At 35.1% G+C, this 14224-nt stretch overlaps 1 pseudogene; it reads left to right on the forward strand.

Annotated features, from left to right (window-relative positions):
• Window positions 1–6818: 6818 nt before the first annotated feature.
• LOC123833292 lies at window positions 6819–7672 on the forward strand (annotated as a pseudogene).
• Window positions 7673–14224: the final 6552 nt, after the last annotated feature.

Genomic DNA, 14224 nt, shown 5'->3' on the forward strand with positions numbered 1-14224 from the left:
CCGTTACCAAATTAAATCAGATTTATTTACTTTAGGGGACTTCTTAATGCTAAGTACCAGTTTTAAGAATGTAAAAAGCAAAGGAATTTAACATTTAGTCATGTATTTAATTTCCCATTCATGACCATAGTTTCTATTATTTGAAAGGTAGGTGAGAGATTTAAAAAAAAAGAAAGAAATGGGAAAGAAAATATTGAGAGATATGTCCCTATAGGAAAAGACTGACTTTCTAGAAAATAAGCCTAAGAATTAGTGGGAAGCAATACAAAGATGATTCTGCAGCCCTGCTGAAGTTGCTATGGTTCTGGAAATCAAAAGATTGTTAAAGGGTAGCCAATATTGCTCATCTTTAGCTTCTTTTTCCCTTTTTCTGACTTTCTCTAGAACTTTGCCTTGCAATTTATTAAGACCAACACTGAGATTCATTAAATACCTGGTAAAACTGGATATCAGTTGTACAAATGTAAGCTGACATGTTCCCTGTAGTTTGCCTTGATTGCCAAGATTATAAGAGCTCTAAAGTGTGTTTAACTTATTTTATCATTATTAAAAGTTACCTTTTAGACAGTTTGTTCTACTGATATCTGAACTTCAGGTGGAGCTCTTTCTGAAGGGGGTGTCTGGGTTCAGTGAATGATGTTGAAGTGACAGGTGCAAGTGAAGCTACAGTTACTGCGCATGGAAAGTAGCTCCATAGTTTTCCTCTTCCCAGATCTTCCAATTTGTAGTTCTTAAAGACTGAACAGAAGCAGAAGGAGCTAAATCTATATCTATAACCAAATAGGGGATGGGTTTAAGGCCAATTGTCAATAAATCATCTATGTTTTCAAAATGATGAAGTAAAATCTCTTTCCTTTGAAGACATTTAAAAGTAAGAGAGATCCTCATTGGTTTACAATAGGTCAAGGTTTGAATGCAAAGTTATAGATTGATCAATTATGATTCCTTCACTATTAAGATATATCGTGGGCCAAGAATTACTGCTGCACATTAAAGACACATACCCATATTTGCATAGTAGGCATTAGACTCCATTCTCAAACCTCCAGAAATAACTGGCATGGAACAGGCAGAAGTTTTTCACTTCATGAGTACATTATCCAAAAGTCTTAGCTTTTAAAAATGTTACAGGCATGTATTAACTTTCTAGCTTTTAAGACTAATGAATAAATCTTGGCAGAGTGCTTTTTAAACTGCAGGTTGTGAAAGTAAATAAAACAGAGGGTACTGATTAGAATTTTTATTAATACATAAATTGAAATATTATTTCTTTTTAAAAAATCACAAAATAACCAAACCAATAGCTATAGTAATCAAAACAAGTACACATGAATGACAAATAATTATTAAAACACAGACACTAAGATTTCATAGAAGTTGACCTTGGACAATATTAGGCAAATAAACTTCAGAACCTAGAAGAAACAGATGATGTTATAGAAAAATAAAGTTTATCAATTGACCTTAGTACAAACAGAAATTTTAAACATACCAATGCACATCGAGGAAATAACAAAAATTACCAAAGAAATACCTAACACCCACTTTGAAGAAAATTTAAAATAAAACAAAAAGTAGACCCAGGTAATTAGACAGGAGAATTCTGATAATCATTCACAGAAAGACAACCCCGATGATATTTAAATTTTTACAGATTATGGGGAAAAGAAGGGAAGTTTTCAAATTCTGTTTATGAAGCAAGTATAGCATTGATTTTTAAAAAAACAGTTAAGTATAGCATAAAATGGATAACCATACCCCAATTTTACTCATGGACTTTGAAGTACAAATCCTATATAAAAATTAGCAAAGGGCAGATTGAAAAATAACCCTGTGGGATTTAGTCCAGAAGTGCAAAGGTGACTTAATATTATAAAAGAAATAACCAACTTACAACATTAAAAGTTTCAAAATTTTCTTAGAGAAATGGCCGATACCAGGACTGAGGCCGAGAACATGCAAAGTGAAGCAGAGTAGAAAGCAGTCAAAGGTTAAAGGAGACACATCAAAAGGTATTGGACAAGGCTTGTCCCAACTTCCGCTGGCCAAATTTGGAACAATTGTGGAGCAAAATAATGATAGGGATGTATTGGAGCATACTGAATAAAAACAAATCCATGAGTTCACAGTGATATTCATAGGATATGTATTTGAGTGGTGAGAAAAAGGATGAATCTTTTCTATACTGAAGAATCTCAGATTATAAATACAAAAGGGATAATAGGGCCAAAGGAGGACCAATTTGCAACATGCAGTGTAAATGGTTTATGAAAGGGTTACTGACAAATGCTAAAACCATAGAGTGAAAGATTGTGGGAACAGGGTATTCACACTATCTCAATGTAACCCTCCATATTACTTAATTATTACAAAGGAAATATGTGCCATTCCAATGGAAACACCTGACGTTCATCATCTTAAACAGGTTGATAAGATTTCACTTTATCAATAACAGGACAAGTCAGTATTTTGTTTGTAATGGGAAGTATGCATCGTCGCCTGGGCGGTATCTTCAGCACAGTGCTTGGCTCTAAGTGACCCGTGATAGATGAAGAAGGGTAGGAAGGACAATGAAATAACAAACTTTCTGCAAAGATTGCACTCAGTTTCCCTCTAAAGAAAAAACAGATTAAAATGAGAAAGCATGGTTAATTTAAGAAGTAGAAACTTGCATGGATCAGGAGAAACTTAGAAGAACTCCTCCAGGATATGGCACTTGAGCATTCTTTATGAATAGATTAATGGCTGACTCACCTAAGAGATGAAATCATCCCCTCATCTAGCATCTAGATTCACGTGGAACTTGCATTTCTGCTCCTCAGTCACCTGTCCAGTTCTTAAAAAAACAGATTTTTGAATCTTCCTACTGACAGACAATGGGAGGAGTCCTCTGTCAACTTGAACTAATTGGGGGGAAAGTCTCTGTTATAATGTTTAAATAAGACAACATGTAAAGTGCCTAGATACCACCCCACATAAAAAAGAGAGAAACACTATTTCTTGCCTCTAATGAGTGTAGATATTTCTTCTTGTCAATATCTTATCTCATTTTTAAGAACTATCTTACTTCCTTCTAGAATTACTTCAGGATGAACTGAGTAAACAAAAATAACTCTTCTGTGGACAAGGCAGTCATTTCAGAAAGAAATTTCTTATGAATGCATTGGTGAAATTATCTTACTCTTCACTGTGTGAGGATAAATTCATCTCTCTTGTTCCTTTTCTTCTCCTGCTATAGAAATAGTTAGAAAAGAAATATAGAGAAGAAAAAAACAGAAAGAAACTCACATGCCTTTTCTAGAATCCTCTCCTGTGACTATGCTAACCTGGAAGACAACAGCAAGTTGTTGTCTTTCCCTGTGTTTCTATAGTTTTGTGTGTGGTCCTCTTATAGCATTTATTTTCCTTATCGTGTTATTACTTGTTTACAAGCTGGCCTTTACTGCTATCCTATACTTTTCTTGAGGGCAGAAAGCATGACTCATTTATGGCTAATGCTGGCACCCATCGTGATGGCTGGGACAGGGTAGGGACTCAATAACTGTCCATAGAGAAGACATCAACTTCCTCTCTCCCGTCTCTCTACCCCCTCCCTCTGCCTCTCCTCTTTCTCTGCTTCTGATTTATTTATGTCTTCATTGACCTATGAGGCCACTGTTATTAAAGATAGGTCTATCTTTTATATGACTTTTTCTTTTCAATTTCTTATGACTGTATAGAAGAAATGGTTCTTAATGTGTCTGCTGTATATTTGCCAAGTTATGTCACCTTTAAAAATTTACTATTACACGCAAAGGGTTTCAGTCATTAATGACTGAGGTTCTTTGTCAGGGGATACAATAAATTGTGCTCTCTAGGTCTGTGATACTAGTAAGTTACACACAGATAACTACAAGATCTGTTTAAGGTTGAGTCACTGAAATCTGATTACTAACTTTGAAGGCATAATATTCCATGACTTCCAAATGTTCATCTAAATATTTGACTTCTTTTCATTGTTTTGGAAAGCTATTTACATATCCCCAAAGTATCAGATATACATAAACCTTGAGATGAACTCTCTGAACTCTTACCAAGAAGTGAGTTTAAGAGAATTATTTTCTGGGAAATGAAACAATGTAAAACTTACTTATTTGGTGAAGAGTACGATCGAAACACATTAGTTAAATTGATGTTTCTGTACCATTTATTCTCATACAAAATTATGCAGACTTCATTTTCTTTCTTTAAAAGTTAGAAGATGATAAATATAAATCAATTTTCTTTTGAATCTTCCTCACAATATTATTACATATCATTGGTTTTTATTTTTTTGTTGTTGTTTAGAGCTAAGACATAGAGAACATGTAGAAGCCTAGCAACACTCACAAAGAATTTCTAAAACATTTTGCTTTCTGAAACATTTAAAGTTTTTTTTATACAACGAGACATTTGGAAAATTACAATTCTTCTAAAATGCCCTACTTCTTATCTGCTGTATCTTAAAATTCTATCATTTTTATAGATCAAAAGATTGGTGTTCAGAAAGTTTTAAGATTTTCAGAACAGTATAAAACACAAAGTGGAGTTCATTTCTATAAAGCAAATAGTTTTAATTGCTGAACTAGAGGTTTTAATGGCAATGTCTATAAAACTTTTATACGTCTGAGATGTACTCTCAAAAGCATCATTCAATTCTTGTGAGGACTGAAAGCCCAATTCTTTCATATTTCTGCAAATGGGACCACTGCTTTCTATGTGCAATGGAATCAATAATCTTCACTCATGCTAATTTCATAACCAAGTTAACCCTTTTAGACTTGTCCGTTAAATATTTCTAACCACTCAGAGCAAAATATTACTTCCTCATGCCAAAAAACAGTATGTGCTAGACTGCTGCAGCTTCAGATTGACCACATATTAAGTTTAGGAGCAACTTACATAATGAAAAAAAAAATTATACATATCACAAAATGCCAATACATTGCTCTTTCTATCTAAAATTTCATTCTCTACATATTTAATCATCCTAGAGAAAAATTTGTATACTTACATTTATTGGTATAAAATCACAGATCCCCATAACATATATAATAAAGCATAGAACTTTATCATATGTTAGTAGATGAGATCATTATATTACTAGCCAATTCACTTTAAAAATAAGGTCAGGATGGCTGGGATGTGGGGGGAGTGCTGGGGGTAAATACAGACAAGTGTACTTGAACAACAATAAAATAATTTTTTTTAAAAAGTGTCTAAATTTAGCCCTGGCTGGCATAGCTCAGTGGATTGAGCGCGGGCTGGGAACCAAAGTGTCCCAGGTTCGATTCCCAGCCAGGGTACATGCCTGGGTTGCAGGCCATAACCCCCAGCAACCACACATTGACATTTCTCTCTCTCTCTCTATCCCTCTCCCTTCCCTCTCTAAAAATAAGTAAATAAAATCTTTAAAAAAAAAGTGTCTAAATTTTAAAATGTGACTTCCAACTAGCAAAAATATCTTATTAAAAGCTGCCTTTAATATCCTTGTCTACTGGTGCTCTCTTATGTGGCATACAAAGGAGGTTGAAAGGATATGACAACTTCCCTCCAGGAAGCTGAGAGTCTGCATGAAACAAAGTTGGTATAAACAGACCTGAGAGTTAAATGTGAATATATCTTCCCTATTGCCATGATCTGAGCAGTACCATAAGGCCCATACCACCTGAAAGTACCATCCCAGCCTCTGAAAATTTAACTGTGGGTTAGGGCATTGTGCCAAAAGGTAAACATCATAATGATCATATTTCCTTGTGTACAAATAAAGGAGAAAAAGGCATAAAGAGGTGAAGAGTACCAGAATATGCCACCCCTAAAATATGTCTCTTTGGCATATGGATTATTTTTAAGCTGAAGACCATTGAGAGAGGAAAGACTCTAAAAACAGGCCACAGGGGTTTCTTCTGTAAAGAAAATTTACATTTATAAAGGAAATTTCCAGATGTAGAGATGTCTCCATCCCCTCTACCACAACAGAATTCTTACCAGGGGAGAAAGCACCAACTTAAATTCTCATAACAAACATTACCCTGTTTACCATAGGTTTCCTGGTTACCTTCTTATAACTTGACTCCCTCTTCCAAAAACCCCAGACCCTTTTCCTTTCTTTTAGCCTAAGCAGAAATATATATCCAAGTATTAACCACCTGTTTGAGTTACTTATCTTGTAGCATTTCCATTTGTAAGGGAGATGGACATGCAAAGAAACTTCTAATTCTTTTTTTCTTCTTGTTCTTCTTCTTGTTCTTCTTCTTCTTTTCATCTTTCTTTTTCTTCTTCCCCTCCTCCTCCTTTCCCTCTTCCTCCTCTCCCATCTTCTTTTCTCTCCTTCTCTTATTAATCTGTCTTGGCCAGTCTCATTGACAGAGACCTGACCGGAAAACCCAAAATGCATGGAATAAAAAATTTTACCTCCTCTATACAATCCAATACATTGGTTTGTGTTTACTGAATAGAAAATCTATCAGCAGATAGCTTGGCCAGATAAAGAAGGGAAGCTAAATGGTTACATGGAATGAGAATGGGTTTTCCCCACCTATAGACCTAAGACCCTGAAAGACATCAAATTATTATAAAATTTCTTCAAATCTGAACATGAACTACATTGTCTGTAGCTGATAAATAATAGAGATCCACATATATTTTTATGGAGATAATATGTGGTTAACAAAATCAACTTTAGGTATAATAACACTAAATTAACAGAATCTTTTATGTTTTGTGTATTTTTAAAAGTCAGAGTCTTGTGCTACTGAGCCCTACTGTTTGGTTGAAGCATTTTGACAGGCATCAGGAAAATGGCCACAAACTTCCTAGTGCACGAGAAGATCTGGCTCCACAAGCCCAAATATGAAATGTAGAAAGGAAATTCTACAAGCAGATGAATGGGCCTGTGGCTGGCTCCTAGTCCCCAGAGAATGGCCCAAGCGTGATCTTCCAGGACATTGTCAGAACCAGAGAGAACATCCAGAAATCCCTGGCCAGAAGCTCAGGCCCTGGGGTCTCCAGCAGGCCCAGAAGAGACCACAGTGAGCTCATTATCTTCTTGATCACCAGCCTGGAGGTGGAGAACCAGAGCCTGCAAGGCACAGTGAGAAACTTGTAGCAGGCCATCTCTAAGCTGGAGGCCAGACTGAGTGTGCTAGAGAAGAGCACACCCACCCACCAGGCCACAGCCCCACAGCCCCAGCACATGTCTCCCACATGCCAAGTGGATGGAGCTCCTCACAGAGAAGGTAGCCGCTGCCACAGAAGATGATGAAGATGATGACATCAACCTGTTTGGCAGTGATGAGGAGGAGGAAAAGGAGGCCGTCAAGCAGCAGGAGGAACAGGTGTGGTAGTATGCAGAGAAGAAGGCCAAGAAGCCTGTTTTGGTGGCCAAGTCCTTCGTCCTCCTGGGCGTTAAGCCATGGAATGATGAGATGGACATAGCCCAGCTGGAGGTCTGAGTGCGTTCTGTCCAGCTGGGCGGGCTGACATGGGTTGGGAGAGGGGCTCCAAGCTGGTGCTGGTGGGATATGTTGTCCACAAACTGCCGATTCAGTGTGCGGTGGAGGACAACAAGGTGGGGACCAACCTGTTGGGAGAGATCACCAAGTTTGAGGAAGACATACAAAGTGTGGACACTGCTGCTTTCAACAATATCTAAGCCCTAACACTAGGTGTGCAGGAGTCCCTGCCACTATTAAAGACTGAGAAAGACTGAGATTCACACAAAACAAAACAAGTCACTGCTGGTGGAGAGGTTCAGAACAGGTCTCTCCATGAGGTGCTACTTTGGCATTTAGATTGTTTTGAGCTGAAGGTAACTGAGACCCTGCAGGCTTATAAGAAACTTTTGCTTCTGCCTTAAACAATTTAAATTTGGGGGCTTTACCATAGTGACTTATTACCAGAAAAAACTTTATAAACTACCCATGTAGGACAAACTTTCAATTACTGAACATCCACTCTTTCTATAGTCCTGCACATGACCTTCCTCTGCTCTAAAGCTCTGTGGCGTCTCACCACATCCTTAGCTCAGATTTCCATCTCTGACTCTTTCATGTATGCATATAATTAAACTTGGTTATTTTCACTTGTTAATCTGTCTCATGCTCATGTGGTTATTAGACCATCTGAAAGAACCCAAAAGAGTATATGGAAATTTCTTCCAACCTCAACAGTAGAAACAAATATACTTTTATGTGAATATATAGCAAAGTGTTGAGGTAAAAGAGAAATCCTCATTCTCACAAATGTTAGGAAGTCATGATCTAGTGTAAACCACCTAAGACAAAATTTTCCCAGGCTGATCTGTTGGAAAAATATATGAGATCTGATAATAAATAATCAAAACTGCTGAGGTCTGCTATAGACAGGTGGAAAATGACTTTTTTTGCATTGCTTTCTACCCACTTAGAGCAGCAATTTTCAACCTTTTTCATCTCATTGCACACAAAAAGTAATCACTAAAATTCTGTGCCACATCAAAAAACATATTATATTTTCCCAATCTGATAAAAATAGGCATAATTTTGATTGATTTAAAAAATAACATTAGCAAATACATACTCTTTTTGCTCCAAAGTCACTTTTTAAAAAATCAGGTGCCTATGCTTGTATATAAGGATTTCTGTAACCAAGAATTAACCAATCAGACACTACCTTATTATGCGATCTGACCAATAAGATGCAACTCTGTTATGTGACCGTTGCATTTGTGATTCAACACAGGAAATTCACACAGGATAGCTGCTGTTGTTAGCTATTTCCATTTTTTATTTGACAATTTAAGGGAAAATAGGACAGTGCCCCTGATTAAACAGTCAGGTATTGTATATTTTAAAAATTCTGACAGCACAACAGTTGAAAATTGCTTACTTAAGCTATTGGTATAAAAGAAAACAGATGTATTTGGACCTTCACTTCAGTCTAAAAATTTTTCTGGAGCAGTGTAAAGAAAAGTCAAATCTGAAATGATTTCCAGTTCTTTGAGTTACTAAACGTGTGTAGAGGAAATACAATGTCAAATATTCAGCTGGAAATTGTTTGCTCTTCTATTCTAGAATAATCTTTAGATATTTTCATACGTGCAGTAAAAATATGTTATCAAACTACTTTTGTATCAGTGGTGCATTTGGGAATAAAAAGAAATGTGTGTGTCCACCCTTGAGACAATATGGGGTAGGGTCAAGATAACACCTCCAGTAAATGAGATAGCAAATGGATTTGATGATTGAATGAGTAAAATCTCAGAGTAGAAAGTGGTGGCAGGACATAAATCACCTTCAAAGTGTTTAGAAATATGATGGCTTCTCCCTGGTGGATGTGATGAATTCTTGAGCATTTTGTTTGGACTTAAAGTCAAGGGTGGGCTCCATGTACTAGAAGATTGAAGACAATTAAGTTAAATGCAATATGCAATTTGCTGGAATACTTACATTACATACATAACAAGGAAGGGATTTATCTGTGAATGGTTGGGGATTGAGGTGGTTGAGCCACATAAGGAAATAGAGAGAGACTGCAGACCAAGAGAGAAACAAGTGAGACTCATGTGTTGAGAGATGAAGAAAAGATGAAATGCATTTGTGGTCTACATCCTACTTAAGTTATCAAAAGTATTTCTGGCAGGTTTTGTCAGGACTTTCACAGAATTGATATTCCTCCATCTAAGATGAAGAAAGAGCTTGAACATCATGCACAAAGAAGAATTTGTAAAAGTCAAGTGAAGCTGAGCAACTGCCCTTGCTCCCAGGTACAACAAAGGGCAAGGGGTATATAAAATGCAAGAATAATTAAGAAAGAATTTTAATGCATTCGTATTGCAATTGAGTCTTTGTTCTAGCAAAATTAAATTAAGAGGTACCCTGTGTTTTCCAAGAGACATTTAAAAGAATAATTTTTGCCTCTAAATAAAAAAAAATCAAAGAAATAAAACTTGGTTATTGACAGATAGTTTTGTTTATCAGAAATCATGCTCTTTTATTCAAAACAGCAAAAGGACCAGTGTTTACACATATCAAATAATATGACAATTGTTATTTAAGTGGAAGTTTTTAAATGAATATAAACTGCAACCAAAAGATAGTACAAATTAGGAAGTGTCTGCGTAGAACAAAAATTGAAGCATAATTTTAAAAGAGAAAGCACATATTTTAACAAAACTCCTTTCACACAGATGTATTTTTACTACTACTACAGTGGATCAATATGGGTATAAAGTTGAGATTTAAGTTAAAAATACACTGTACGTATCTATAAACTCTTTGGTATATCAGGTATTTAAGATTAGTGTTAATTTAAGAATATTTCTGATATTTTTACAAAGAACAATGCATTCAATAGCATCAATAAAAATTTCAAGATATTCTCAGACACATTCAACATTGTTATAAAAATGGACACTATCCACTTCTCACACCACAGTCCCTCCTCCATGCCAACCTCTCTCTGAGCCAAAAGAAGTATATTTCTTAAGTTCCCATGTCACTAGTATGTCTTTATGCACTTCTGTTCTAAACCTTTAAAACACAAATGACACAAAATACAAGCATATTTCTCATTATGCAAGCCAACTTGCACATAAAATTCTAAAGGAAAGCACAGAACAGCTGCATTCCACTTTTTTTGGCATGAATAGGGTCTTTAATATCAATACTGAAATGGAAGTGATTAGTACTATTTACTGAATTTTAAAGCACCTTAGGATGTTCAGCCAGACAGTTTATTTGATTGGCTGAACATGCGGACATCTCATTTTGCGGAAAATATGTTGGCACAGGCAAAGAAACAGCTATCTGGATGATTCAGAGACATTTTCAGAGTATTTGAACAGATAATTCTGCTTTTAAAAATGATGCTTATAAAAAATAACATGCTCTTTTTAGCATTATATGGTCTTCTTTACCTAATCACACCCTTTACTCTAAAATTAGTAGTATTGAGTACGATCATTTAGATTTGGTTCACCTTACAATATGCTTTTATTCATGATGTTTTGATGTATAATATTCAATGTAGAAATTATCCATTTACATTGTAGTACATTGATAGTATAGGATCAATATACAAAATGTTGCATTTCTATGTACTAGAAAAGAATGAGAAACTGAAATTAATAAAATAATTCCATTCACAACTGCATCTAAAGGATAAAATACTTAAGAATAGATTTAACAAAAAGTGCAAGATTTGTATGCTGAAAAATACAAAACATTATTGAAAGATATTAAAGAACACTTAAATGAACACAAATACAACACAAGTTCATGTGTTGAAAGATTTAATGTTGATAAATTGACAATATTCTCCCCAATTAATCTACAGATTCAAGACAGTCCTCATCAAAATAACGATAGTTTTGTTAGAGGAATTGACAAGCCAAACCTAAAATTTACATGGGAATGCAAGGAACCCAGGATAGCCAAAATAATTATGTGAGAAAAAAAGATTAGTTTTGGATAACTTACATTGCTCCATTATTACTGTCATGAAGACAGTACTCAGTCAAGATAGTGGTACTGGTATAAAGATAGGCATATAAATCAATGGACTTGGATAAGAATTGAGAATCCAGAAATAAATTCTTACATTTATTGTTAATTATTTTTTACAAATATGCCAAGAAAACCTAATGAAGAAAGAAGAATCTTTTCAACAAATAGTCCCAGACAAACTAGATATCCACATGCAAAAGAAAGAAATTGATGATTGCCTCTTAACCATATACAAAAAAGTAACTCAAAATGGATCAAAGAAGTAAATGTAAGAGATAAAACTAAAAAGAAAAATCTTAGAAGAAAACATAGACAAAAATATTCATGATCGTGGATTAGACAATGTTTTCTTATACATGATATAGATACCAGAAGCAACAAAAATATAGAAAAAAACTATAGTTTGTAAAAATTTTAGAAATTATGCCTCAGAGGAGATTATGATGAAAGAAAACCAACATAACGAAATATTTAAAAATCATATACCTGATAAGCAACTTGTATCCTGACTCTACAAAGAATTCTTACAACTCAACAATAAAAAGAAAATAATTCAATTAAAAATCAGCAAGTATTTTAGTAAGTTTTCCCAAAAAAAGATATACAAAGAGCCAATAAGTACTTGAAAGGATATTCAATGTCATTAATTGTTATGGAAATCCAAGTCAAAACTAAAATGTGACATTACTTCATAGCCACTAGAATGGCTATAATAAAAAAAGATGGCAATGATGATTTTTGGTGTGGTTGCAGAGAATTTTACACCCTCATAACTTCTTAGTGGTAATATAAATTAATGCAGGGATTTGGAAAGCAATTTGGCAGTTCCTCAAATAGTAAAACATAGAGTTACTATATGACTCAGGAATTTCATTTCCAGGTATATACCCATGGAATTAAAACCATATCTTTACACAAATTTCCATAGCAACCTCATTTTTAAGAGTCCAAGAAATGTAAACAAATAGGATAAATGAAATGTATATATTTTACAACAAAACATTGTTCCTCCATAAAAATGAAGTACTGATTTATGCTATAATATATATACAGCTTGAAAATATTATCCAAAGTAAAAAAATGGCAGATACAAAAGGTGACATATTGTGTGATTTAATTTATATGAAATTTCCAGAATACTCAAATGCATAGACCCAGAAAATAATTAGTTATTACCATGGACTGGAGGTACAGAGAATAAAGACAGTTAATGGGAAGTCAGACTTCCAGTTAATATGGAGGCGTAGGTAGACATTCCTTGCCTCCACACACAACTATAGCAAAAATACAACTAGTCTACAAAACAAATATCACTCAGAATTGTCAACAAATTGAGCTGTATGGAAGATTAACAACAAAGGATTTGAAGCCACATTCATCCAGATGCGGCCCACAACAGGCTTAGAACTCACACAGACACACCCGCTCTGGGATTCAGCACCAGAACAATAGCTGGAATGGCACCAGTAGCATACAGGGACAAAGTGAAGTGCAGATGCAGGAAGACAGCTGTCCCCCCAGGCAAAACTCCAGTGGCATTGTCCCCTTTCCAAGCCCTCCCCCACAGAGAGCAACAGAGAAGTGACACAAGGTTCCCCATCCTAGAGAGTTGTACCACATACAACTTAATAAGTGCACTTTTCTACAACAGGCCACAGTACTAAGACAAGAATTAAAGCAACCATACCTAATACACAGAAACAAACACAGGGAGGCTGCCAAAATGAGGAGACAAAAAACTGTGGCCCAAATGAAAGAACAGAACAAAACTCCAGAGAATGAACTAAATGAAATGGAGATAAGCAATGTATCAAATGCACAGTTCAAAACAATGGTTATCAAGATGCTCCAGGAAGTCATTGGGTATTTCAGCAGCACAAAAAAGGCCCAGGCAGAAATGAAGTTTGCATTACATGAAATAAAGGAAAATCTACAGAGAGCCAACAGTGGAGGGGATAAAGGTGATAATAAAATCAATGATTAGGAACATAAGGAAGGACAAAGCATTCAATCAGAACAGCAGGAAGAAAAAGAACTCAAAAAATGAGGATAGTTTAGGAACCTCTGGGACATCTTTAAATATACCAATTTCTCAATCATAGGGTTACCAGAAGGAGAAGAGAAAGAGAAAAAAATTGAAAACTTATTTGAAAAAATAATGAAAGAAAACATCCCCAATTTGGTGAAGAGAATAGACATACAAGTCCAAGAAGCTCAGAGAGTCCCAAATGTTTGGACACAAAGAAGAACACACAAAGACACATCATAATTAAAATACCAAAGGTCAAAGATAAAGAGAGAACCTTAAAAACAGCAAAAGAAAAGCAGAGTTACCTACAAAAGAATTCCCATGAGACTATCAGCTGATTTCTCGAAAAGAAACTTTGCATGCAAGAAGAGACTAACAAGAAGTATTCAAAATGATGAAAACCAAGGACCTACAACCTAGATTACTCCATCCAGCAAAGCTGTCATTTAGAATTGAAGGGAAGACAAAATGTTTCCTACATGAGGTAGAACTAAAGGAGTTCATCATCACCATGCCATTATTATGTAACATACTAAAGGGAATTATATAGGGAAAAGATCAAAATGATGAACAGTAAAATGGCAATAAATTCACAACTATCAATAATTGAATCCAAATAACAAACTAAGCAAAAAATAAAAACAGGAACAGAATCATAGATATGGAGATCATTTGGAGGGTTATTAGTTGT

This window comes from Phyllostomus hastatus, unplaced genomic scaffold (genome assembly GCF_019186645.2).
Source record: "Phyllostomus hastatus isolate PE091 unplaced genomic scaffold, TTU_PhHast_1.1 phas_scaffold_21, whole genome shotgun sequence".
Classification (NCBI taxonomy): Eukaryota; Metazoa; Chordata; class Mammalia; order Chiroptera; family Phyllostomidae; genus Phyllostomus; species Phyllostomus hastatus.